This window comes from Euprymna scolopes, chromosome 8 (genome assembly GCF_053919585.1).
Source record: "Euprymna scolopes isolate OS-2025 chromosome 8, ASM5391958v1, whole genome shotgun sequence".
NCBI lineage: Eukaryota > Metazoa > Mollusca > Cephalopoda > Sepiida > Sepiolidae > Euprymna > Euprymna scolopes.
In genome coordinates, this window is record NC_136489.1 from 97,092,211 (window position 1) to 97,105,056 (window position 12,846).

A 12,846-nucleotide genomic window follows, 5' to 3' on the forward strand; every position below is an offset into this window, starting at 1 on the left:
TTTTTATTATTTTCGAAATATAATTAACGTTAAAGTTTCTTTGGACGAGGTTTATTTTTATTATTTTCGAAATCTAATTAATGTTAAAGTTTCTTTGGACGAGGTTTATTTTTATTATATTCATTTTCTTTTCGAAATATAATTAACGTTAAAGTTTCTTTGGACGAGGTTTATTTTTATTATTTTCGAAATATAATTAACGTTAAAGTTTCTTTGGACGAGGTTTATTTTTATTAATTTCGAAATATAATTAACGTTAAGGTTTCTTTGAAATATGTTTATTTTTATTATTTTCGAAATATAATTAACGTTAAAGTTTCTTTGGACGAGATTTATTTTTATTATATTCATTTATTTTTAGAAATATAATTAACGTTAAATTTTCTATGGACGAGATTTATTTTTATTATTTTCGAAATATAATTAATGTTAAAGTTTCTTTGTACGAGGTTTATCTTTATTATTTTCGAAATATAATTAACGTTAAAGTTTCTTTGGACGAGGTTTATTTTTATTATTTTCGAAATATAATTAACGTTAAAGTTTCTTTGGACGAGGTTTATTTTTATTATTTTCGAAATATAATTAACGTTAAAGTGTCTTTGGACGAGGTTTAATTTTATTATTTTCGAAATATAATTAACGTTAAAGTATCTTTGGACGAGGTTTATTTTTATTATTTTCGAAATATAATATACGTTAAAGTTTCTTTGGACGAGGTTTATGTTTATTATTTTCGAAATATAATTAACGTTAAAGTTTCTTTGGACGAGGTTTATTTTTATTATTTTCGGAATATAATTAACGTTAAAGTTTCTTTGGACGAGGTTTATTTTTATTATTTTCGAAATATAATTAACGTTAAAGTTTCTTTGGACGAAGTTTATTTTTATTATTTTCGAAATATAATTAATGTAAATGTTTCTTTGGACGAGGTTTATTTTTATTATTTTCGAAATATAATTAATGTAAATGTTTCTTTGGACGAGGTTTATTTTTATTATTTTCGAAATATAATTAACGTTAAAGTTTCTTTGGACGAGGTTTATTTTTATTATATTCATTTTCTTTTCGAAATATAATTAACGTTAAAGTTTCTTTGGACGAGGTTTATTTTTATTATTTTCGAAATATAATTAACGTTAAAGTTTCTTTGGACGAGGTTTATTTTTATTATTTTCGAAATATAATTAACGTTAAAGTTTCTTTGGACGAGGTGTATTTTTATTATTTTCGAAATATAATTAACGTTAAAGTTTCTTTGGACGAGGTTTATTTTTATTATATTCATTTTCTTTTCGAAATATAATTAACGTTAAAGTTTCTTTGGACGAGGTTTATTTTTATTATTTTCGAAATATAATTAACGTTAAGGTTTCTTTGGGCGAGGTTTATTTTTCTTATATTCATTTTCTTTTCGAAATATAATTAACGTTAAAGTTTCTTTGGACGAGGTTTATTTTTATTATTTTCGAAATATAATTAACGTTAAAGTTTCTTTGGACGAGGTTTATTTTTATTATTTTCGAAATATAATTAACGTTAAAGTTTCTTTGGACGAGGTTTATTTTTATTATTTTCGAAATATAATTAACGTTAAAGTTTCTTTGGGCGAGGTTTATTTTTCTTATATACATTTTCTTTTCGAAATATAATTAACGTTAAAGTTTCTTTGGACGATGTTTATTTTTATTATTTTCGAAATATAATTAACGTTAAAGTTTCTTTGGACGAGGTTTATTTTTATTATTTTCGAAATATAATATACGTTAAAGTTTCTTTGGACGAGGTTTATTTTTATTATTTTCGAAATATAATTAACGTTAAAGTTTCTTTGGACGAGGTTTATTTTTATTATTTTCGAAATATAATTAACGTTAAAGTTTCTTTGGACAAGGTTTATTTTTATTATTTTCGAAATATAATTAACGTTAAAGTTTCTTTGGACGAGGTTTATTTTTATTATTTTCGAAATATAATTAACGTTAAAGTTTCTTTGGACGAGGTTTATTTTTATTATTTTCGGAATATAATTAACGTTAAAGTTTCTTTGGACGAGGTTTATTTTTATTTTTTTCGAAATATAATTAACGTTAAAGTTTCTTTGGACGAAGTTTATTTTTATTATTTTCGAAATATAATTAATGTAAATGTTTCTTTGGACGAGGTTTATTTTTATTATTTTCGAAATATAATTAACGTTAAAGTTTCTTTGGACGAAGTTTATTTTTATTATTTTCGAAATATAATTAACGTTAAAGTGTCTTTGGACGAGGTTTATTTTTATTATTTTCGGAATATAATTAACGTTAAAGTTTCTTTGGACGAAGTTTATTTTTATTATTTTCGAAATATAATTAACGTTAAAGTTTCTTTGGACGAGGTGTATTTTTATTATTTTCGAAATATAATTAAGGTTAAAGTTTCTTTGGACGAAGTTTATTTTTATTATTTTCGAAATATAATTAATGTAAATGTTTCTTTGGACGAGGTTTATTTTTATTATATTCATTTTCTTTTCGAAATATAATTAACGTTAAAGTTTCTTTGGACGAGGTTTATTTTTATTATTTTCGAAATATAATTAACGTTAAAGTTTCTTTGGACGAGGTTTATTTTTATTATTTTCGAAATATAATTAACGTTAAAGTTTCTTTGGACGAGGTTTATTTTTATTATATTCATTTTCTTTTCGAAATATAATTAACGTTAAAGTTTCTTTGGACGAGGTTTATTTTTATTATTTTCGAAATATAATTAACGTTAAAGTTTCTTTGGACGAGGTTTATTTTTATTATATTCATTTTCTTTTCGAAATATAATTAACGTTAAAGTTCCTTTGGACGAGGTTTATTTTATTATTTTCGAAATTTAATTGACGTTAGTTTCTTTGGACGAGGATTAGTTTTATTATTTTCGAAATATAATTAACGTTAAAGAGTCCTTAGGCGAGCTTTATTTTTATTATTTTCGAGATATAATTAACGTTGAAGTTAGTTTTGACGAGGTTTATTTTTATTATTTTCGAAATATTATTAACGTTAATGTTTCTTTGGACGAGGTTTATTTTTATTGTTTTCGAAATATAATTAACGTTAAAGTTTCTTTGGAACATAATTTTGTAAATGAAGGCTTATTACTGAATAGAGCAACAGGAGACGCCATGTTTTCATTGTAATTGCTTTTTGTTTTGTGTTCGTGAAATTATACTGGATTATTGCAGAATATTTCTAGCCTATCAAAACGCTGTAAAATTAGGAAAAAAGGCATTTAGTTAGTGAATGTAAAATGTGCCCACAGTATACTTTCGTTTTTGTTTTGTTTTGTTTTGTTCCCAGTTTCTTCCAAATTTTCTTTATTTTGAAAGGAGAAACCCCATTCTCTAAACATCATTTCTCGTTTTATTTTCTACCACTTAGATGCCACTCACATTTAGAGACTGACCTGCATGTTTTATGTTCTAAACAAACTGGAAAATAGTTAGTGTCTTATAATGAGTTGGAAGAGAAAGAGACAAGCAGAGAGGGGAATGGGGCAATCGTAGCATAGAGACTATTACAAAAAATATGACGTCAGCTAACCTGTGCCTCATATAACTGTGACATTAAATATTTTGCGGTCAGTTTAAACCCAATAAGAAGAGGAAAGAACTGAGAATATATATATATATATATATATATATATATATATATATATATATATATATATATATATATATATATATATATATATATATATATATGGATTAGGTCCTTACTAATGCAGTCAGAGATGGCTTCTGTTGTCGGGTTCGAATCTATCAACTGGTGTTAATCGTTACACCCTGCACTGATGATTACCGAAAGGATGAAACACTAATGTCTGTTGGTATTTAATAATTATTATAGTAAATAATTATATCAGCCTCTTTAAGAAACTCGTTTCTCATCGTTGAGCAGTTGAAATAAAGTCGGTCAATTTAGCTCTTATGTGTAGATCATCATATAATGATCAATGAAACATCGACTTGGAGTTATTAGCTGGTTGGATGACCGCGTCTCTTGTCGAGACGAAGTAGGTCCATTTAACAGTCAGATTTTGGCGCAGTTTGCTTGATCTGTGTTGGTTAATAGAATTTATTGTGTGCGGGGCGTTTGCTCAGTTGGCAGAGTGCTTGACTCGCATGCAAGAGGCTCGACTTTCGAATCCTGAGTTCGAATATGTCTAACTGATGAGCCCAAATGAGGGCGAAAGTCGAGTCTTGGACTTCCGGATCGTTGACTGTCATGGCTCTTGTGGGTTGCGCCGTTGTTTGGCTGTATAATTTATTATAGACAATATCTCACGTTCTAAAAGTCATATATATGTGTGTGTGTGTGTGTGTGTGTGTGTGTGTGTGTGTGTGTGTGTGTGTGTGTGTGTGTGTGTGTGTGTGTGTGTGTTTGTGTGAATGAAACGACACTAGCCCTATTCGGGTTTAACCGGCTATCTCCGGAGGAGGAAGTTCCATGTAAATGTTAAATTCACACGCGGTTCTCAGTCGCATGTATATCCCCGTTAGGGAAAATGATGATGTTAGGTTTTTGCAACTCTTGCATGAAGGTGTCGACGTCCTTCTACATACAGTGCCTGGAATTCCCAAATTGATCACCTATTTTAGTAATGGCCAAGCTCAACGTTGCTTAACTTCGCTGATCTGATGGAAACCGGGGCGTCAACGTGATTATGCCATATATAGATGCATAATATATACATCGGTTCCAACGTTGACATGAAATCAACGAACCGAGTTCTACTAATCAATTTCAATGAATCGTTTATATTATTTATTGTTTTAACATTAAAGTGATATGCATACATATATAAATTTAAACTGCTGATATGTCGTAAAACAGACAAAATGGGGCAATCTACTAGGTTCCACATTGAAGATCGAACTCATTATTCATGGTTGGTGAGATATGCATCGCCAATACGTCGTTTCCGAAGAAGTGTGATTGAGAGTTCCATATTAATTAAGAGCCTGCGTTTTCCTACGGAAATCCTTCACACAGACGCACTACCAATTAAAAGATCCGAAAGCTAAAAACTTCCCGTTCCAATTATTATTATTATTATTATTATTATTATTATTATTATTATTATTATTATTATTATTATTATTATTATTTGTAGATCATCATATAATGATCAATGAAACGAAAGTCAAATTGATGAAACTAGCTCTGATGAAAGAACTGAGAGTGGAAGTGCAGAAGGGAAATGTAAGCGATGATGGGAGGCGGACAACTGAGGAGGCATGGAATCCTATGCTTAGGGGAAGTAATGAGAAAGAGTTTGAAAGATCTAAGGCAGATGAGATCATTGACTCTGAGACATTGGAGCCAGTGAAAGGAGCATATGTATGGAGAAGTGGTGATGAAGTTCGAACTTTGACTTCTGTAGAAAAAGAAGTACTTAAGAAGTTAAGAGAGGTTCTTCTTAGAGAGGATATCATAATGATTCCAAGTATGAAGAGTAGTGATAGGCGGAAGGTGAAAAACGAGGTAAAAATAATTCAAGGAGTAATTCACAACATCATAAGAAAGAACATATCGATTACGGAACTTAACAGGCTTCTGTATGCAGCGTCATACGTTATTGCGAATCGTCTTGGCTAATTACAGAGAAAAAAGGGAGAAATGAAGGATAGAAGGCCACACTGGCAGAGGCGGTTGAAGAAAGTATTAAACGGTGGCAGAAAGACATTGGTGGAATCGAAGAAATAAGAAAATAAGTTAAACTAGGACAGAAAGCCAAGGACGAGCTTGAAAGGAGGTATAGATTGCTGGAAAAAGGAACGATGAACGTTCTAACAATGTTGAAAGAGAAGGTCCACACTGGTGGTATGAAAATTAGGAACTTTGTTGGAAAAAGTGTTGCGTTTCGGTAGAACAACCTTTTCCGGAACAATCAGTCTCAGCTGTATAAAGAATTAAATGGTAGTAAACAAGCGGAAATAACAACACTCCAAATGCAAAAGATACAAGGAAGTTCTAGAGTGGGATTTAGTCTGTCGAAGAGCGATATAATGAAAAGGCTAGCTGGGTGGGAGAGGTCAGAGAAAGGCTATCAGAAATGCATCACATTAAGAACGTTGAGATAACCATCGATGACATTAAGGCTGACATACGAAGGATGACAAACTGAAAGGCACCTGGTCCAGATAGAGTAATGGGCTTCTGGTTTAAACAGTTTTCATGCATTTATCCACCCATAGCTGCTGTCCTGAAAAGGGTTGTTGAGTCGGGAGATGTCCCTGATTGGCTTGTAGAGGAAAGAACAACACTGATTAGGAAAGATCCTGCAAAAGGAACAGATGCCAATAATTATAGACCAATTACATATCTGCCATTGATGTGGAAACTGTTGACTGAAATATTTGCGGAGAAAATTTATGAACATCTAGAGAGTAATGGTGTTTTTCCGGACGAACAAAAGGGGTGCCGGAAAGGCTAAAGAGCAACTACTAATTGATAAAGCAATAATGCAGGATGCGAAGAAGAAGAAGAGGAATCTGAGCGTTGCATGGATCGATTACAGAAAGGCTTATGACATGGTTCCTCATTCATGGATACGTGAAACACTATTGATGATGAAGTTTGCTGAGAATGGTAGGGCTTTTGGAGACAAGTATGGTTCAATGGAAAACGGTGCTGACAGCAAACAGAGAGGAGATGGGGCAGGTTGGCATTAAACGTGGGATATTTCAAGGAGATTCATTATCGCCACTTCTTTTTGTAATGATAATGATGCCACTGAGCATCCTCTTGAAGAGAGAAAAACTGGGGTATATCTTTGAATCTGGTGACAGACGCCTCAACCATCTACTGTTTATGGATAATTTGAAAATATTCGGTAGAAATGAAAAGGAAATGGAGAGACTGGTAGAACTTGTGGGGACATACTCAGAAGACATTGGGATGGAGTTTGGGATTAGTAAATATGCGGTGCTGGTGATGAAAAGAGGAGTAAAGGTTCATTCGAATGGAATAGTGCTGCCAAATGGAGAAATCATGAAAGGAATAGAAGGTACAGGATATAAGTATTTGGGAGTGCTGGAGGGTGTAGGCATCATAAACAGAGAAATGAAGGAGAAAGTCAGGAAAGAGTACCTTAGAAAAGTAAAATTAATTGCAAAGTGGAAACTGTATGGAGGAAACCTAATGAAAGCAGTAAATGCATGGGCAGTCAGTGTTTTGAGATACAGAGTGGGAATTTTAGAATGATCTGACAAGGATTTGCATGCCATGAATATCAAAATAAGAAAAGTTTTAGCAATATTTGGTATATTTCACATTCGAAGTAGCGTAGCAAGTATGTATCAAAAGAGGAAAGATGGTGGGAGAGGATTGAAAAGTGTAAAAGATTGTGTTAAAATCAAGATGTCGTTGAAGGAGCATGTGGTTAGAAGTGAGGAGGTGATGCTTAAGGTTGTGGCCAATGAAGTGGAGGTATATGAGACCAAGGCTGATTATGTGAAAAGTATGGATAGAGAAAGGGCAGAGGAACTGGCTAGGAAGAAAATGCATGGAAGGTTCTTCCAGGATATAGCAGAAGTGGCTGATGAAAGATCATGGCAATGGCTTACAGCTGGGTATCTGGCTAAGAGTACTGAAGCTTTTGTTTGTGCAGCACAAAAGCAGGCATTAGGAACACGATTGTTAAAAAAAAGTGGTTCTAGGAGAGGAAGTTCCTGCAGAATGCCGGATTTATGGTAAGACTTCAGAGTCAATTGCGCATCTTGCAGCAGGGTGTAGTGGACTGGCCCAGAAAGTACCGCAAAAGATATGATCGCATGGGACTCTGGATATATTGGGAGGTGTGTAAGAGGGTTGGGGTGAAGTGTGCTGCAAAATGGTTTGAGGAGGTGCCTGATGAAGTGAGAACATGTGAGGATGGCAAGGTATAGGTATGGTGGGACAAAAGTGTCATGACAACCAAGCAATTGGAACATAATCATCCGGATTTGGTCGTCATTGACAAGGTTTCAAAACACTGGCAGATTGTAGACTTCTCAGTACCCTGGGACAGGAATGTGAGAGAGAAGGAGAATGGAGAAAGAGAAGTGGAGCAATTATGCTCCATTGGCCTTGGAGATAAGGCGTATACACGAGGTTAAAACACAAATAATCCCGGTCGTAGTTGGTACACTAGGAGTAGTGTCAAGTCGTCTGGAAGGACAATTGAAAAAAACTACAAATCTCCGATGTTTTAGGCGGCCTTCAAACATCTGCAATTATAGGTACCACCAACATCCTTAGGAAAACCCTTGATCTTTGAAGCTCCTGGTTTGAAGCCGGGATTAAGGGAAATCCTCTAGAAATGAATCCCATCCCTTTCCAGAGAGAATGAAATAGAATTATTATTATTATCATCATCATCATCGCCACCAACGTCGTTATTATTATAATTATTATTATTATCAACACTCCCATTTATTGTCTGGTTCACCCTCCTTATACTGTGCTTGTCCGCTTCGTCATCGATCTTGTAATTCGGTGTGACATTAAACAATAAAATAACAAACAAAAATGCACAAAATGGCCTGCTCAAATTCAACTTTCCATATCAGTTAACCTTGCGCCTATTATTATTCCTTGTTTTCTCTCTCGTCCGCTTTCTTTTATCTCTCTTCCTCCCTCCTTCCCTCCCTCCCTTTTGCATATGTGCAACTCTCTCTCTCTCTCTCTTTCTCTCTCTCTCTCTATATATATACACATATCTAGATATATATATATATATATTTATACATATATATATATATATATACACACACATATATCAGATATAGATATATACACATATATATACAGATATAAGTATATACATATATATAGATAAATAGATATGTATATTTAGATATATACATATATGTATAGATATATACATATTTATATATACACATATAGATGCGCGCACACACACACACACACACATATATATATACATATGTATATATATTATTATTATAATTAAATACCTACAGATAAGAAAAAATTGCTTTTATGCAATCAGTAACTTTTTGTACAAGCAATAATAGCACTGAAATGAGTTTTTTTTTCTACTAGCAGTAAGTTTCTATACATGGCAGAACTTACCCACACAAGTAATAACAAAAGAAATAATGATAAGCAATAGTAACGAGTAATAACAGCAATGAAATTTCGTTTTATAAAACGTCATAGATTACTGTTATAAAAATAACAGCACATTTAGGTTAGGTGGGAGTGTGTGTAAATGACATCTTAGCGCTCATTTGTTGCCCGTTTAAACGATCAGTTATTTGGATTTCATAGTTGAGATTATAAGATGATATGCTCCCTTGCGTTAGTTGTGGTTGCAATGAGTTACAAAAACAACAGACGAAAAAGAAAACTATGATTAAGCTATATTAAGTTCAGTTTAAATTACAGTGTTCGTATTATCTGCCCAATTCCATGAGGAAACATATAGTAAACAGTTTTATAAATAAATATATAAAAATAATGTATTTCTTTATTTTTGGGATATGTACCGGTTGTGTAACTTAGTAGTTCACGTGTTATTAAAAGTGTCTGTTTTTCGTCTATACCATCCATAGTCTTGAGCCCCTGGAGGGGCATAGGTCATCTACAACTTTGTAGATGCGAGGAGTTCTTTTTACAGGGTGAGGGTGCTGGCCCCACGCCCAACCTTCCCAGAAGGTACATACAGCGCCTAGCCTTCCAAAATGGTCACCCATCTGGTACTGGCCAGGTTCAACGTTGCTTAACTTCGGTGATCTGGCGAGAACCGGTGTGTCAACGTGATTGTGCCGTACTTTCGTCTATACCAGCTGAAGCATTTTTGGTAGACTGTTACCAGCATCGATAATACATGGATCTTTATGTAAAAATCGAAGAAAGAAAATTATGTTACTATATATTACCGCAAATGGTGCAAACTAGTACTATGTGCATGATAAGTTTGCTTTTGGTTGTTTGATTCGGTAATTTTTGTTGTATTGTATATCATAACTTTTCAAGTTATTTAATACCAAATCGGGTCATTTTGGAAAAAAGTTTTATATTAAAATTTTTGTTTGTTTTACATCTTCAAATATTTATTTATGGTGTTTGGTTTGATCGTTTTGTTTCATGGCATATCAACCGTTTTCGGATTATTTAATGCCAAATTTGGTCATTTTGGTAAAAGGTCTTGTGATTCAAAGTTTTTTTTATCTTTAAATATTTATTCGTAGTATTTATTTGTTTTGATTTTATAGAAGAATTTTTGTTTTTGAACAAGATGAGATGTTTCAAAGAGAAAGGAAATTCAATATCATTAATGTTTAGTGCAGTTTAAGTCAGAACGTTGATATCTTCAGGCAGCCTGATCCGATAGCACTAAAAGATAAGTTTTGTGGCTATACATTAGGCGACCAGTACCGTGAAGCGACCGTCTGCAGTAAGACCCATGCAAATAAAAAAATGAAGTTGTGTTTGGATGTTACTAATCAGTGTTTTTCGTCTGTTTTAACCTAGTGTCAGACTGATAAGATTGATTCATACGTTTGGTTTAAAATCGAACGACAAATTCCTTTTAATGAATTTGATTTTATGTTTATGTAAAAAAAAGTTATTCAGACACTATATTCATTTAGTTCAAAGATTTGTTAAGCTAAAGAATGTTTTATATTCTAGTTTATTATATTTATAACGACTAGGTGTTCAAGTATATCTTTCTCGGACAAGCATTTGCCATCTAGTGTGTTGTGTCATCGTGTATAAACCGTTGCTGTCGATGGAAATAACGTGCAATAATGAAGAGAGTTTGATTTACATGTCGATACATTTCTTCTTCACAAAATCATGTGTCAATGGCCAACGTAAACAGACGTACTTAATATGATACACAAAGGAGTAAAACCATAATCTACTAAGAAAACTCTATATTAATACCCTTAATATAATAAGAAAGACAATGTGTTACCAAGGTTGTGGATAGATATAATGTGTATACTTTATTTATTTTATTTCATTTTCTTATCTTCTCATCATCAAAGAAGTGGCAAATATTCAATATACTATCGTTTACATGTTAAGCGAACACGTGTTTGTATGTATGTTTCTCGACCACGATGTCGCCATTTTATGTCTTTTGCTATCATTCATAACACGTGCAGATGTTGGAAGAAAAATACGACAATAACGAGGAAACAGTTGAATTTATATAAGTATATATTTATTTACTCCGGTAACAGTTTATCAAAGACGAATGTGAAATAGATCAGAGAAGCAGTATGTAATGAGGTACAGATCATAACACACAAAGAAATGAACAACAGACATTAGCATTAAAGAAGAAACACATTATTGTCCCAAATACACTAAGAAAATAACACATGTTGCCAAGATCGGATATATATATATATATATATATATATATATATATATATATATATATATATGATTAAACATGTTAAAAAAACATCTTGAAAAAGAGCTAAAAACATATTTAATATTAAAAAGGAAGCACAAGATAAATGGATAGTCCTTAATCCGCGGAGTTTCGAAGAAATACTCTCCTTCTCATCAGAGGGCAGGAATTAGCAAAATGATTTTATCATTTTTCGATTTTTTACCCTTCACCGGACTATCCATTCATGTGAAATCTTTTTATCATTTTTTTCTTTTACCTCCTATTCCCCTTACCTCACCCTTTTTTTAACCAAGTAAGATCTGTGACTTACTTGTGGTTTCATTAAATATTTTTACATGCAAAATCCGATCCCGCATTTTGCTAATTCCTGCCCCCTGATGAGAAAGAGAGTATTTCTTCGAAACTCCGCGGATTAAGGACTATTCACTTATCTTGTGCTTCCTTTTTAATATTAAATATGTTTTTAGCTCTTTTTCAAGATGTTTTTTTAACATGTTTTATTAATCATTTGTTCATATTATAAGTTCTATTTCCTTTTCGGTTTTATTAAGCTTTTACATCAGGTTGAGATTACTTTACTTGTAAATATTAACTCTTTAATATTTATAATATATTTTAAGTTTACCATTTTGATTACCTTGATAAACTTATTGAAATTTATATATATATATATATATATATATATATATATATATATATATATATATATATATATATATATATATATATATGAGTGACAAGTGCATTAATAAAAATTTTTACTTAATATTTTATGTTTCTGAAAGTCTACGTGACTACCATTAAGTATTTTTAATCATCTCTAGCAAAGATGTGTTAGTGCATAACAAATAACATGGTAGAACATGCTGAAATATGGCTAATCAGAATGACATTTTGATTTGTTAGTTAAAATGCTATTTAGGTCTAACATGCGACCAACCTAATTTTATAGATTAAATGATTAAAGTTTTTTTTTTTTTTTTTTTAGAAATTGCAATTTTCCGATGCATTTATGTATTTCTATCATTATTGTATGTCGGTTGTTCCGTCCGTTTGTGTGACACGTGTAAAATTTACATCGGCAAACGGTTAGATCGAATGGGCGCATCTTAAGACTCTCCTTATCTATGTAGTCGGGTCTACCGTAAGTGAAGTCGTTCTTTGCCGGAAGAAAGTTCATTGTGTCTAATTGACGAGAGTATGAAACATTGATGACAACAGAGCAATCGTTAATAAACACGAAAAGAGAATCGGAAATCTAAACCTTGCAAGTGCCACTTGATCCACGACTTTACTCACTTTTTGGTTCGTCGGTGTCAGTTCCATTAATCGATAACCAACAAGAAAAGAAGAAAGAACAGAATAACTGCATAATAATAAAATTCGATACGCGCGTGCGTGTGTTAACGACGAACCGAAGCGGAA

General features: G+C 32.1%; 1 pseudogene; it reads right to left on the minus strand.

Annotated features, from left to right (window-relative positions):
* Positions 1-9,705: 9,705 nt before the first annotated feature.
* LOC145284133 (5S ribosomal RNA) lies at positions 9,706-9,822 on the minus strand (annotated as a pseudogene).
* Between the last annotated feature and the right edge of the window lie 3,024 nt (positions 9,823-12,846).